We start from the raw sequence: 12526 nt of genomic DNA on the forward strand, positions 1-12526 counted from the left end.
AAATCCATTACATCTTGCCTTTCAGTTACATTTCTGTGGTCCCTTTGGTCACAAGTCACTTGATCGATGTCTCGTTCCAAACACTGACTTGTTAAAACTAACAGAGACGTGCGCTTGTTGTATCTGCTGTGAGTGAAACAAATCCATGCACCATTGCCCTCCAGGGACTGAGCTTCAACTGCATACTGTGACCTCTCACCTTTGAACCTGTCATCAGAGTCGCTCTGCGCTCGCTGTTGTCATCTGTAAACAGATCGAGAGAGAAAAAGGTTTGTTTAGGGGTCAGGGTCAACTCTACAACTATATGTTTATGCCATACAGATGAGATGACTGGGACACTGTGTGGGTAGGAGACACAAATATTTACTCCCCGATCCAGACAGTGGATGGAGAGAAGGAAGGGATGAGCCCTACGTACCTCTCAGAGATGCCGTCTCAATATTAGACAAGGTCAGCTTCTTAAGCCTCTTCTTCCCTCGCTTGGTACAGTAAATGGAGTTGATTCTCTGGACCATCTGTAAACAGTGAGAGGAAAGGGGAAGCTCAGTGTGTGTACCCCTACAGTATAGGACTATCTGATCTCCTGTGGTGAAGCTCTTCAAAGTTGGTTCCATTTGAGTGTGTGGGAGGGGAGGAGATTGACATAAAATTCTTCTCAGTTCTCTCTCTCCTCATGTCCAGAAATATCCCTGGATATGGCTTGTGTTTAAAACAGAGTAATGAAGAGAATCAGCAAAGAGTTCGGACACAGTGCATTTAGGAATTATTCGAAAGAATGACATTTGTATAGTCTATAGCAAATCCATTACATCTCCATTTTGCCTTTCAGTTAGATAAGCATGGCTTGCAAAACGTTAAACAAAAGAGCTCCATTCCCAGAATAGTCCTTGAGGAGATCCTCATGGAGAGAACAGGTTCATTCCTACAGCCTGGAGTGTTTAGCGGAGTATTGGTGCCTTGGGGATCCTCCGGTGTCTACGGGAGGCCAGGGTGTCGCTGGCGCTGCTCAAGCCGTCATCCAGCAGACAGCAGGGGGAGGGAGAGACCCCCAGCTGGGGCGGCAGCATGTCATCATGGCTGTGGCGCTTGGACAGGCGGGACGCCCGGTGACTCTTCTTGTCTGTGGGACCAGAGAGGCGCAGGGAAAGGCTACTGGGCTTAGAGGGCAGCTGTGGAGGGGGAGAGAGAGGACAATACTGAGGCTGTGTCTCAGATGGTACCCTATTCCCTTTATAGTGCACTACTTCTGACCAGGGCCCATAGGATGAAGCAATGGATCCTGGTTTGGTCTGGGATTGACTGAGGTTTTTGTCATGACAATAAGTAACCATACCGAATAATACAATATATTTTCCTCACCGCACAGTGACCTCATTCCCAGTTGAACACAAGGAAATTCTAAATCATCTTTCCTACGACGAGACAGTGCCCATCCATATTAAAGCAGCAGAGCCAAACCTACATTTCCAGGCAGACAGACAGTATTTTACTGGAACTCCAAATGGTTTCAGCACATCAAAAGGCTTCTGTAGCACAACTAATGAGAAATCTAGCTGTGAAACAAGATTATTGGAGGATCCTGTCCAGGTTTCAGAGATCTAACTCTAGTCTGAGGGAGAATTTTACCGCAGGAAAATACATCAGTTCTGCTAGCTAGCTGGGTTACCTGAGGAGGTGAGTTGAGTTTCTGGGAGCTCCAGGTCCGGTTGCTTTCCGGTACCAAGCGGTTCTTCCGACCCAAACTCCTCCTCTTCAGGTCCACGTCCTCATACGGGTTCTCCTTCTCTGTGTGACGACATTAAGAAAACAGATTAAGGTCTAAGATAACAGCAGCAGCTGTTCAGAAGGATCTGTGGTTCAGGAGAAGGAAGGTATTTGACTAGACAAGACACAGCCAGAGAGGCTTCGGGCCAGGGTCTGTGTGAGATGACGGGGGCAAGAGAGGGAAGTGGAGAGGCTCCTGTGGGTAGCTCAGATCAGATAGGTCATGCAGGGGCCAGGTTAAGGTCACTCTCAGCTGGCTGCTACAATGCCCAAATGTACTGTCTCTTTAAAAAGATTGCACTTTTTGGCCCCAGGGCTCAGCGGACCTGCTGACCTGGCCGACTGCACTGTGCGGACTCCGGACACTGGGGCTGCTGGTGGTGAGTCATGGCCGGAGTATGCAGGCTGTCTGCTCAGGGAGGAGGGAGGGAGGGGCATCTTCCTCTCCCTCTCAGGTATCACAGAACTTCATTCTCGCATCCTTTCAATGAGACTGTAGATGTAGAAATGTTCACTCAACACTTCAGAGGTGTTGTGCAAAGAGTGTGGGTTTTGGGTTTTCCCACTAAACACTGACTGACTGGCATACAATCAATAACTGATAAGAGAAATGGAAAAATGGGAATCTCACACAGCACTGCTTTCACTGATGTCACTTGGAAAAGGGCCAGCCAGCTTGTATAAAAACTTGTGTAACACCCCTTCCCATGTCCATCCAGACATGTGCTCTGAGAATAGCATTTTGGCTGGGTCTGAAAAGGTTGTGAGAAAATGAAGGAACTGCACTAAAAACGAAAACAGAGCCAGATGGTGTCGAAAGGCATGAGGGAAAAGACTTGCAGTGAAAGACGAGCATGAGTCTTACAACAGAGCTAGTGTCTGTCAAAATAGACTAAATCTACACTTCAGCATGAATGTCTGAGATTCTTTCCATCTCAATATGATGGAAGAGAATCCTATGAACTGGAGGAACACCTTGAAGGCCAAAGTTAAACTGTGCTAAAGGTATCTGTTTTGTTAAAAGGGGTTCATCATTTATAGCCTATTTATGAACCATCTTAGTGAGATCATCAGTGCATTCTGCCATGTCATACTGAAAATGAAATTCCAGTCAGACTGGTCTCTTCCCTGTTCCCTCCCTATGTATTATTAGAGCTGAGGAATAGAATAACAGGCCTGGATAGAGCTGGGACCATAAACTGAAAATTATCGACACCGACCATACTGATCACTTACCGCAGGCATTTTGCTGATATCGTTCATTACGATAAGTAGCCTATACTAGAGAAATGTGAAGTTTGAAATGAAATAAGTTTACTAATATGTGTGATTGTTAATGGGACAATTGATGGCTACAAACTTCAAACTAGTAGTAGTAGTTTAAAGGATAATTAAAAAAACTAGTGCACATTAATGTTATAAACATATAGTTCTATTTATCGTTATCGCATCAATTCAGGCAATTTATCGCAATATGGATTTTTGTCCATATGACCCAGCTCTAGGGATGGACTGACTGACCCCTCAGTGTTCTGGGACACCATTCAACTGAAGCAGAGTAATGACAGCCTGCTGGGATGATGATATGTCTCCCTGGCTTCTGACGCACTGGAGGGTACTAATCAACTGCTGTGGTTACTCACATCCAAACACACACACAGTGGGCACACCTCTCCTGGCCTGGCTGCACCCACGCTGTGACTCGGCATCGGTTTACACAATAGGCTCTCTCTAGAGCGAGACAGAGGACAGACTATCTACACAATGTCAGGATCGGATTACCCTATAAAAGGGCTATGGACAGAATGTCCCTCACCGTCGAGTGGCTGCTACAGTGGCACCACTCATTCATGTGATAAACAGAGATGTTCATGTGACCAAAACGGGCTCGAGATCTGTCTAAACATTTGGTGGCACCACAAACCATGCTGTAACTGTACAGTGTACATCCTTCACCCTGAGGACAGAGAAGGCTTGTGACCACATGGGCCAAATTATGCTGGGAGATGCACAGTATTTATGGAATCTAAATTGTTTAACACTCATACCTCAAAAAATGCTAAAAACTACAGTATATATTCAACTGTAAATTAAAGAGAAATGCCATACTGTATTCATCAGCAATTCATAAATCTATGTGAAATGTATGATTACAAAGACAAAACAAGGCATCATTATTCCAGTCAGCAGATTGCCATGCATGATAGAGCAGAAATATGGCTCAGACAGACAGGCCAGGGGAGGCCATCTTACTCACCACCACCACTGCTGCATAAGGTGATGTCGAGAGACTCAGTTCAGCTTGGGGTTGATGACACAGACATGATCCATTACTACTGAGTCACTGTTGTGTACACAACCTGTTCCCAATGGCACTACGCTAATCAAACTATAGTCATAATATAACCATTTATACCATAACACCATGATGAATCATGAATTTGATCATAACACAGGTGGCAGATGACTGATCTTCTCAAAGTACATTTTGACAGTTGCCAATTAGACATAAGAGACACTGACTTCAGACTGAGAAACCAGTGAAGCCAGTGAATATTGGCAAATGTCCAGTCACTCAAGAATAAAATGGATTCGAGAGTCTCCTATCAGAGAGACTTGAAAAGCTGCAATATGATGTCTTACTGAAACGTGTCTGGATGATGACGCTATGCACGTAGTACTCTGTGGATTCTCCATGCAGCGGCAGAATCGGACGGCTGCTTCGGGAAGTCGAAAGTGTGTTTTTTTCATAAATAACAACTGATGTGCTGCATCCAGTGTAAAGGAAATCTCAAGCTTTTGCTCACCTGATATAGAATACCTCATGGTTAGCTACAGACCCTTTAATCTACCAAGAGAGTTCTCATCCGTAATTATCACAGCTGTCTACATCCCTCCACAAGCCAACACCACTCTGGCACTCAACTAACTGTATGGGGCCATAAACAAACAAGTGGGTGGGTGGAGACTTAAAACCGTCCTACCTCACTTCTACCAACACGTCTCCTGTGTCACTAATGGCACTAAAACTCTAGACCACTTTTATTCTACCCACAGAAACGCATACGAGGCCCTCCCCCATCCTCTGACCATGACTCCATTCTCCTGCATTCTGTTTACAAACAAAAGCTCAAACAGGAAGTACCAGTGATGCGCTGAATACGGAAGTGGTTGGATGAAGCAAACTGGAATATGTTCCGGGATTCATCCGATAGCATTGAGGAGTTTATCACAACAGTCACATGCTTCATCAATAAGTGCATAGACGATTTCATCCCCACAGTGACTATAAGAATGTATCAAACCAAAAAAACATGGATTACAGGCAATATCCGCACTGGGCTAAAGGCTAGACCTACTGCTTACAAGGAACGGACATGGACATGGACGACAAGAAAAACCCGATCTGACCTCCGACAAGACATCAAAGATGCAAAAGGACACTATAGGAGGAAGGTGGAATGCAATCACAAGGCTGGAATACCAGGGCACGTTCTCAAAGCATGCGCAGACCAGCTGGGCAAGTGTCTTCACAGCCATTTCCAATCTCTCCTTGTCCCAGTCTGTAATCCAAACATGTTTCAAGCTGACCACCATTGTCCCTGTTCCTAAGAGCTCGAAGGTAACCTGCCTAAATGACTATCGCCCTGTAGCACTCACATCTGTAATTATGAAGTGCTTTGAAAGGCTGGTCATGACACACATCAACACCATCAGCCCAGACACCCTAGACCCACTCCAATTTGCATACCACCCGACAGATCCACAGGAAGTTCAATCACAATTGCACTTCACACTGCCCTCTCCCACCTGGACAAGATGAAAAACAACTATGTGGGAGAATGCTGTTCATAGACTACAGCGCAGCGTTCACCACCATAATCCCCTCCAAGCTTATCACCAAACTAGGGACCCTGGGACTGAACCCCTCCCTCTGCACTGGATCCTGGACTTCCTGATGGGCCGGCCCCAGCTGGTGAGGGTAGGCTGACCTCAACACGGGTCCCCTGTGTGTATCCCCTCCTGTACTCCCCTGTTCACCCACGACTGCGTGGTCACGCACAACTCAACATTATCACCAAGTTTGCTGACGACACAACGGTGGTAGGCCTGATCATGGGCGCGATGAGACAGCCTACAGGAAGGCGGTCAGAGACTTAGTAGTGTGGTGCCAGGACAACAACGTCAGTAAGACCAAGGAGCTGATTGGACTATAGGAGAAAGAGGGGAGAGCACGCCCCCATCCACATCACGGGCTGTTGTGGAGCAGGTCAAGAGCTTCAAGGTCCATGGCGTCCACATGACTAAGGACTTAACATGGTCCACACACACCCGCAAAGAGGCATGGCAGCAACTCTTCCCCCCTCAGGAGGATGAAAACCGTCCGGCAACGGTACCGGAGCATCGGCTCTCGGACCAACAGGCTCAGACAACCTTCGAACCCCAAGCCATAAGACTGCTAAATAGCCAGACTGCTAAATAGTAAATGAATGGTACCCAAACTATCTGCACTGACTATCTTGCACTGACCCTACGCACACTCACTAGACTATATATACACACACCACATACACACTCACTCACATACACTACATTGACACTCCCACACAAACACATTCACATACACTACATATGCATACACAGACACAACACAAACACACATACACCTTTACACTTATCAATTGCTGCTGCTACTCTGTTCTCTATCTTACTCTTATTATCATCTATCCTGATGACTAGTCACTTTACCCTGCCTTCATGTACATATCTACCTCATATACCTCGTACCTCTCTGCACATTGATCTGGTACTGGTACTCCCTGTATATAGCTCCATTCTTGTGTATTTAATTTTATTCCCTTGTGTTCAATTTTTTATTATTATTTTCAAAACTCTGCAACATTGGGAAGGTCTCGTAAGCAAGCATTTCACTGTAAAGTCTACACCAGTTGTATTTGGCGCATGTGACAAATTAAATTGTATTGATTTGATTTTTTGAGAAGAGTCTTTATTTAATGTGCTCATTGTCAGTGGCCTACTGTCTCTCAGACAGCTATGATCTCTCACAGTTGATTAAATGCTTCGAGAAGGGCTGTGTGTGTCTGAGTCCAAAGTGTCTGAGCTGCTACGTTGAAATACGAGCGGAGAGGGACTAGAATATGGCTTATCTCCCACTGCTGTGGCTGCTGCCTAACGGAACATCTGACCTGTAAACCGCTGTTAATGGTGGTGGAACCACCATTCCATGCCGTGATCAGAGCCAGCTAGGCCTATTTCAGACTGGAGCAGCCAGGATCACTGGGGAGGGAGAGCTCACAGAGGCAATGTATTTCTCTGGAACTAATCAGCATTCAGCCAAAATGCCTTTGACCACATCGCCGATCCCATACTCGAGGTGTTCGGCCGGCGAACAATGGACTCTTTGTTGGGGTACGCATGAAAGTCCCCCGGGTCCCCTCGCGGCCACCGATTCATGCTCTGCCTGGAACCATTGGTCATCCTCAGTGACTGAATAAAACGCCATACAGGACGAATAGAGGAAGAGAGTCAACCATGTATGAGGGAGAAATATGGCCATTAGTCTTAATTTGACCCATGTGCTTGCAAAAAAAAATATGCTCAAAGGCTACAACATATGTCCACCAACACTAATCGTGCTAATTTCCAACTGAAAACATGTCATTCCCCATTCTTTTACTGGGTCTCACATTCAAGCCGTGACAGACATCGATGCCACATGAAGCACCTCAGGAGAACCAGCCTTTTCACTGTCCACAGTCCTCAGGACATTTACTACTGGAAAGGAATTTGGCATACATTTGTACTTTGTCAACCTCAATACAGAGAAATTAGAGTTGGTCCTGCTTATACTGTGATATTGTAGTTTTCCATGTTACTAAAACTATCAGGAGGTCAAAAGTCCTTGTTGGAGGATTGATATTCCCCCAATTTTGTGAAAGCAATTCCTTGTGAGACTGTCGAACACTTGATTTATGTGAAATTAGCTTTAGTGCTAGGTCTGGGCTTTAGCTGAGGCATATCAAGTTGACATTTTCCCAAAGTGCTACAACCACAGAGTAATCTTACAATATAATCCAGTAAACGGTGGAATGCCATTCTTTGTCTCAAGGAATGGCCTGATAATGTAGAGTGAGTGATGATCATATTTTCTTGACATGACCATACAGGGCTGAATAAACATAAAGCAGGAATATGAAGTATAAACCTACCATTGATTTTTGAAAAGCCCTGAGAGTTTTTCAGTCAGCTAATTGGGATTGTTCCAATAGAAAGCAGATGCGATATAAATGTACACCATGACTGTCAAATTCCTTTTAACCAGGGAAGGCCAGCTAGCATTATATAACCCATCTGTTGTTGCTGGCTCCGCACAACCATTGTCTCGAGACAGACACACAGAGCCTTTCAGCAGAAGAAGAAATGCTTGACATAAGTCCATAACAATTAGGAGTTGATGGTGAAACCAGAAAGCAGCACACATCTTCATGCCATCCTTTAGAATAAAAACAATCCAGTCTACTTGGCAGCTGAGAGCGTGAGGATATAGAGAGAGTGGCCAACAATCAGACTTCTCTAGAAATCTCAAGTGTGTGAAAGGATTTTGGAATTACTGCTTGCATCGGGAGCCACTGATAGAGTTTGGCTTTCACAATCCTGGTTATTCACTGAATTATATGCATAAGTACGTGTCCCGGGTCAGGCTGGAGTTCTCCTCAGGTCTCCAGACACAGCACCATGCTTACCCACTATGTCCTCATAGGCGTTCTCCTCTAAAGTGCTTTTGGAGCTGGGCCGGCTGCTGCCGAGGTCTCTGTGGAACAGTGCCATTCTCTGTGGGAGAGGACGGAGTACGAGAGGCCAGGCTGGCAGCATCCTCCAACTCACATGACTCCTAGAGCGAGAGAGAGAGAGAGAGAGAGAGAGAGAGAAGAGAGAGAGAGAGAGAGAGAGAGAGAGAGAGAGAGAGAGGAAGAGAGAGAGAGAGAGAGAGAGAGAGAGAGAGAGAGAGAGAGAGAGAGAGAGAGAGAGAGAGAGAGAGAGAGAGAGAGAGAGAGAGAGAGAGAGACCAGAGAGAGAGAGTCAGAGAGAGAGAGAGAGAGAGAGAGGAAGATAGAGAGAGAATCACAGAGAGAGAAAGAGAGAGGACAGAGAGAGAGAGGAGAGAGAGAGAAAGAGAGAGAGAAAGAGAGAGAGGAGAGAGAAAAAAAGCAGAAGAGAAAAATGGTATTTAATCATGCATGGCTGTGTGCGACACAGTGGAGAAGAGCTGCAGTCGGTCTGGTTCATTCCATCCTGACATCCTCTACTGGCCGATTACAATCGACAAGGACCACCTGAGAGGATGCAAGCCACTTGAATGTTCCAAGGAGACCCAAATAACCTCATCCCTCAGCAGCCCTCTAAGAAGCTGCCAATTCAGAGCGGGGAGAGCGGGAGAACGAAGGGAGGCGAGAGCGCGGCGAGAGCCAGAGAGAGCGAGAGCCAGAGTTGTTGGTGTGTTGCAGAGCGAGAGCGGCTTTGTTTGGAGCGCGAGAGAAGAGAGAGAGAGAGAGAGAGAGAGAGAGAGAGAGAGAGAGAGAGAGAGAGAGAGAGAGAGAAGACCTGGAACACTGGTTCAGGAGCACCACTAATCTAATTACCTGACAGCAACATGTGCTCCAATCACAAAGTCATTTCCTGTTTATTTTACCACCAACCCACATCTTTTCTGGAGTTCTGTGTACTGTACGTATGTACATAGCATGACAGCTTATGTGTGTCTGGACTCTGAATGCTCAGGACAGGACAGGACAGGGGGAGTGTCCCTCCATTAAATCAGTGAGCTCAAGCCTGCTGTCCTGCTCCATTGACGGCTCATGGCTTTTAAACATGCTCTGAAATTGCCTCTGCCGCAGGAATGTTAAACACTGACTCCAAGTCAGGGACATTAAAAGATCTCCTCCTCCTCCCTCCCCGCTCATCAAGAGGGATCTGCAAGGCCCTGCCCTCAGTCACTGCCTAAACAAGTTGTGCTCTGAAGTCAATTTGAAGGGGGATAAAGAATGAGGGTAATAAACAATATCAAGTGTTCCAGAAAGACATGAACAGGCTAATAGCTGCCTGTACTGCACAGCTCTATAGCAACATAATGAAGAGGGATGAGGAGGCACACACTGGGAACCTTGGGATGTCCACTGGCAAGACAATATACTGTAGGCCTTTGCTATATAACAGGCATGATTGAAGAATAATACAGTCCTGCTTGATGTAAGAGTTACTTGGAACGTTGTTGAAAAGCTGTTGGATTTCAAGGATAGAACTATTTATGGTCTTGGATATTAACAGTTTGGTCGAGCTGAGTAGAGATATTTAAGGATGTTCTATATCAAACAGAAAATGTATGCACTCACTAACTGTAAGTCGCTCTGGATAAGAGCGTCTGCTAAATGACTAAAATGTAAATGTAAAAATGTAATTATTAGAGTGCATTGTGTTATAGAGCTATTTACAAGTAATACTTTGATTGTTTCTCACAGACAGCAGACTTTTTGTTACCTGGCCTTATACTAAGATATACAATGCCCTGTCTAATGTAGTTGACATTTGCAATTTGTTTGTATGTGCAATTAGGCTACTTAATTTTGTTCAATGAGCCTGGCATTCTTACAAAAGAACACTGGAAAAAATGGCAGAAACTCAATTTAACATATTCCATTTCAATGGCAGCATTCTAGACAACTCATATTAGAAAAGCCAAGAAAAAAAAGCTATAAGCAATATCAATAGAACAATGCGACACTCTTCATATGAGGCCAAAAATACCATCTCTTTTCTAATGCAGGAAAACATTGAGGCCTTGAGAAAATTAACAGCTGATTCAACATTTATCTGCTTATTATCAAACGCTGAACAGAGGCAGACTTGGTGGAACCAATTCAGTTAGCAGCATCAATATGAAGTGAGTGCGACCACTCTACTGTCTATCTGACTACAGCCAGAGACAGACAAAAGGCCAATAATTCAATACACTAGAACACCAACAAAGTAAACGCTTGGTCTGTGATCCTTACCCCCTAAAAACATTCTCGGGACATGTTAGAGACATTTACAAATCCAAGACAAATAAATGTTCTAGTCGTCCATGTGCCACTCTCAGAAAGGAACTAAACAAATTCGCTGCCTCTCTGTTTTACTGCAGCCTGCAGGACCCATGTTTTGTTGTGCAGCTACATAATCAGCATCTCCTGTTCACCATGTTGTTTGATCAGCATGGCTGATTCTGAGGGAGAGGGGGGGGCCCGGGGGATAAGATACGTTTGTACTGTCTGAGAATGCACTAAGCACAACACAAAAACATCAGTTCACTGAACCGTGTACTTACTGACACATACCATTACAATAAAAGACAGCACATTCTGTTCTAAGAGTGTAATATTGAACCTTAAAGAGTTCTTCAGCTGTCCTCATAGGAGAACACTTTGAAGAACCCTTTTTGGTTCCAGATAGAAAGAACCCTTTCTACAGAGGGTTCTAACATGGAAACTAAAAAGGGTTCTAACTGGAATCAAAAGGGTTCTAACTGGACCCAAAATGGATTCTCCTATGGGACAGCCGAAGAACCTATTAGGAACCCTTTTTCCTAAGCGTGTACACATCTAGAGGTGACGTGACTATTCTCACCTGTCCTGTAGTCTCTTAGGGGTGCTCCCGTCCTTTGTCAGATTTTGCGTCATGTTGGGTGCGGGGAGTGGTGGGCAGCAGGGGGTGGTGACTCCTCAGAGGCACTGCCAGGAGGTAGTCCGTTGCTTGGCGACATGCCCTTGTGGTTGCGGTTGGCGTCGTACTCAAAGGTGCGTTTAGGTTTGGGCAGGGGGTTGACTGGCATGCCCTCCGGGGTCTGTTGACATGGGGGCTCTGGGCTCTCGGTCTCTGACCGGGTTGAGCTCACACTGAACCTCTGTCTGGAGAGTTTATCAGATGCCGGCGGGGCGTCTGGTTCTGTGGCCACGGAACATATACTGCTGCGTTTACTGGTGCCCCTACTGTCCAAGTCCTCGATCCCACCTATTGTAAAAGACTTCTGTCTCGTTTTGTCTGGTGCATAGCAGTTACTAAGATACCGCGGTGGCTGGCTGGGGCTCTCCTTCAGCACCTTCGATCTTTTGTATCCGATTGAGTACAGCAGACGTTTCCTTCGCGCGCACAGGGAGTGCATGAATAACGCAGAGGAGTCGGTCTTTCCTGGCCTCTTCTGGGAAGCGGCGCCCTCCCTGTCTGAGGCTGCCTCCTCTTCCTCCGTCTCTGGGTAGGAGCACTCTGAGAAAGCCATACTCATCCTCCGGATGCTCTTGAAGTCAAAGGTCTTCTCACTGCAAGGTGAGGAGAGGAGCTGGGGAAGCCCCTCGCTGCGCCCACACGCTCACCTACAGGCCTCTTCTCCAGACACAGGCTCATCCTAGGCAGAGCCACCCTCCTGCACTCCCATTCTGGAGATCTTCTTACGGATGGCCACAGAGGATGCCCCCCGACACGGGGCGGCTGAGAGAGGGTGCGCTTGTGGACGTGGTTGGACGAGGGTCCCAGGGATAGGGTGCTCCAGCTCGAGGGGCCCACCACTCAGTCCACCCCCCAGGAAGATCCTCCTGTTTCTGGTTCTCTTTCTGCTCCTCCTGGCCCCTCTGGGCCTCCTGACCCACCTGAGCCCCACCAGAGGGCTTGTAGATGGAGAGCTTGTTGTCCAGGCAGCCAATGCTCTTGGACT

General features: G+C 46.3%; 1 pseudogene; it reads right to left on the reverse strand.

Annotated features, from left to right (window-relative positions):
• LOC123486038 overlaps positions 1-12234 on the reverse strand; it is a 36526-nt pseudogene extending 24292 nt beyond the window's left edge.
• Between the last annotated feature and the right edge of the window lie 292 nt (positions 12235-12526).

The sequence above is a fragment of the Coregonus clupeaformis genome, unplaced genomic scaffold, assembly GCF_020615455.1.
Source record: "Coregonus clupeaformis isolate EN_2021a unplaced genomic scaffold, ASM2061545v1 scaf0965, whole genome shotgun sequence".
NCBI classification, from domain to species: domain Eukaryota; kingdom Metazoa; phylum Chordata; class Actinopteri; order Salmoniformes; family Salmonidae; genus Coregonus; species Coregonus clupeaformis.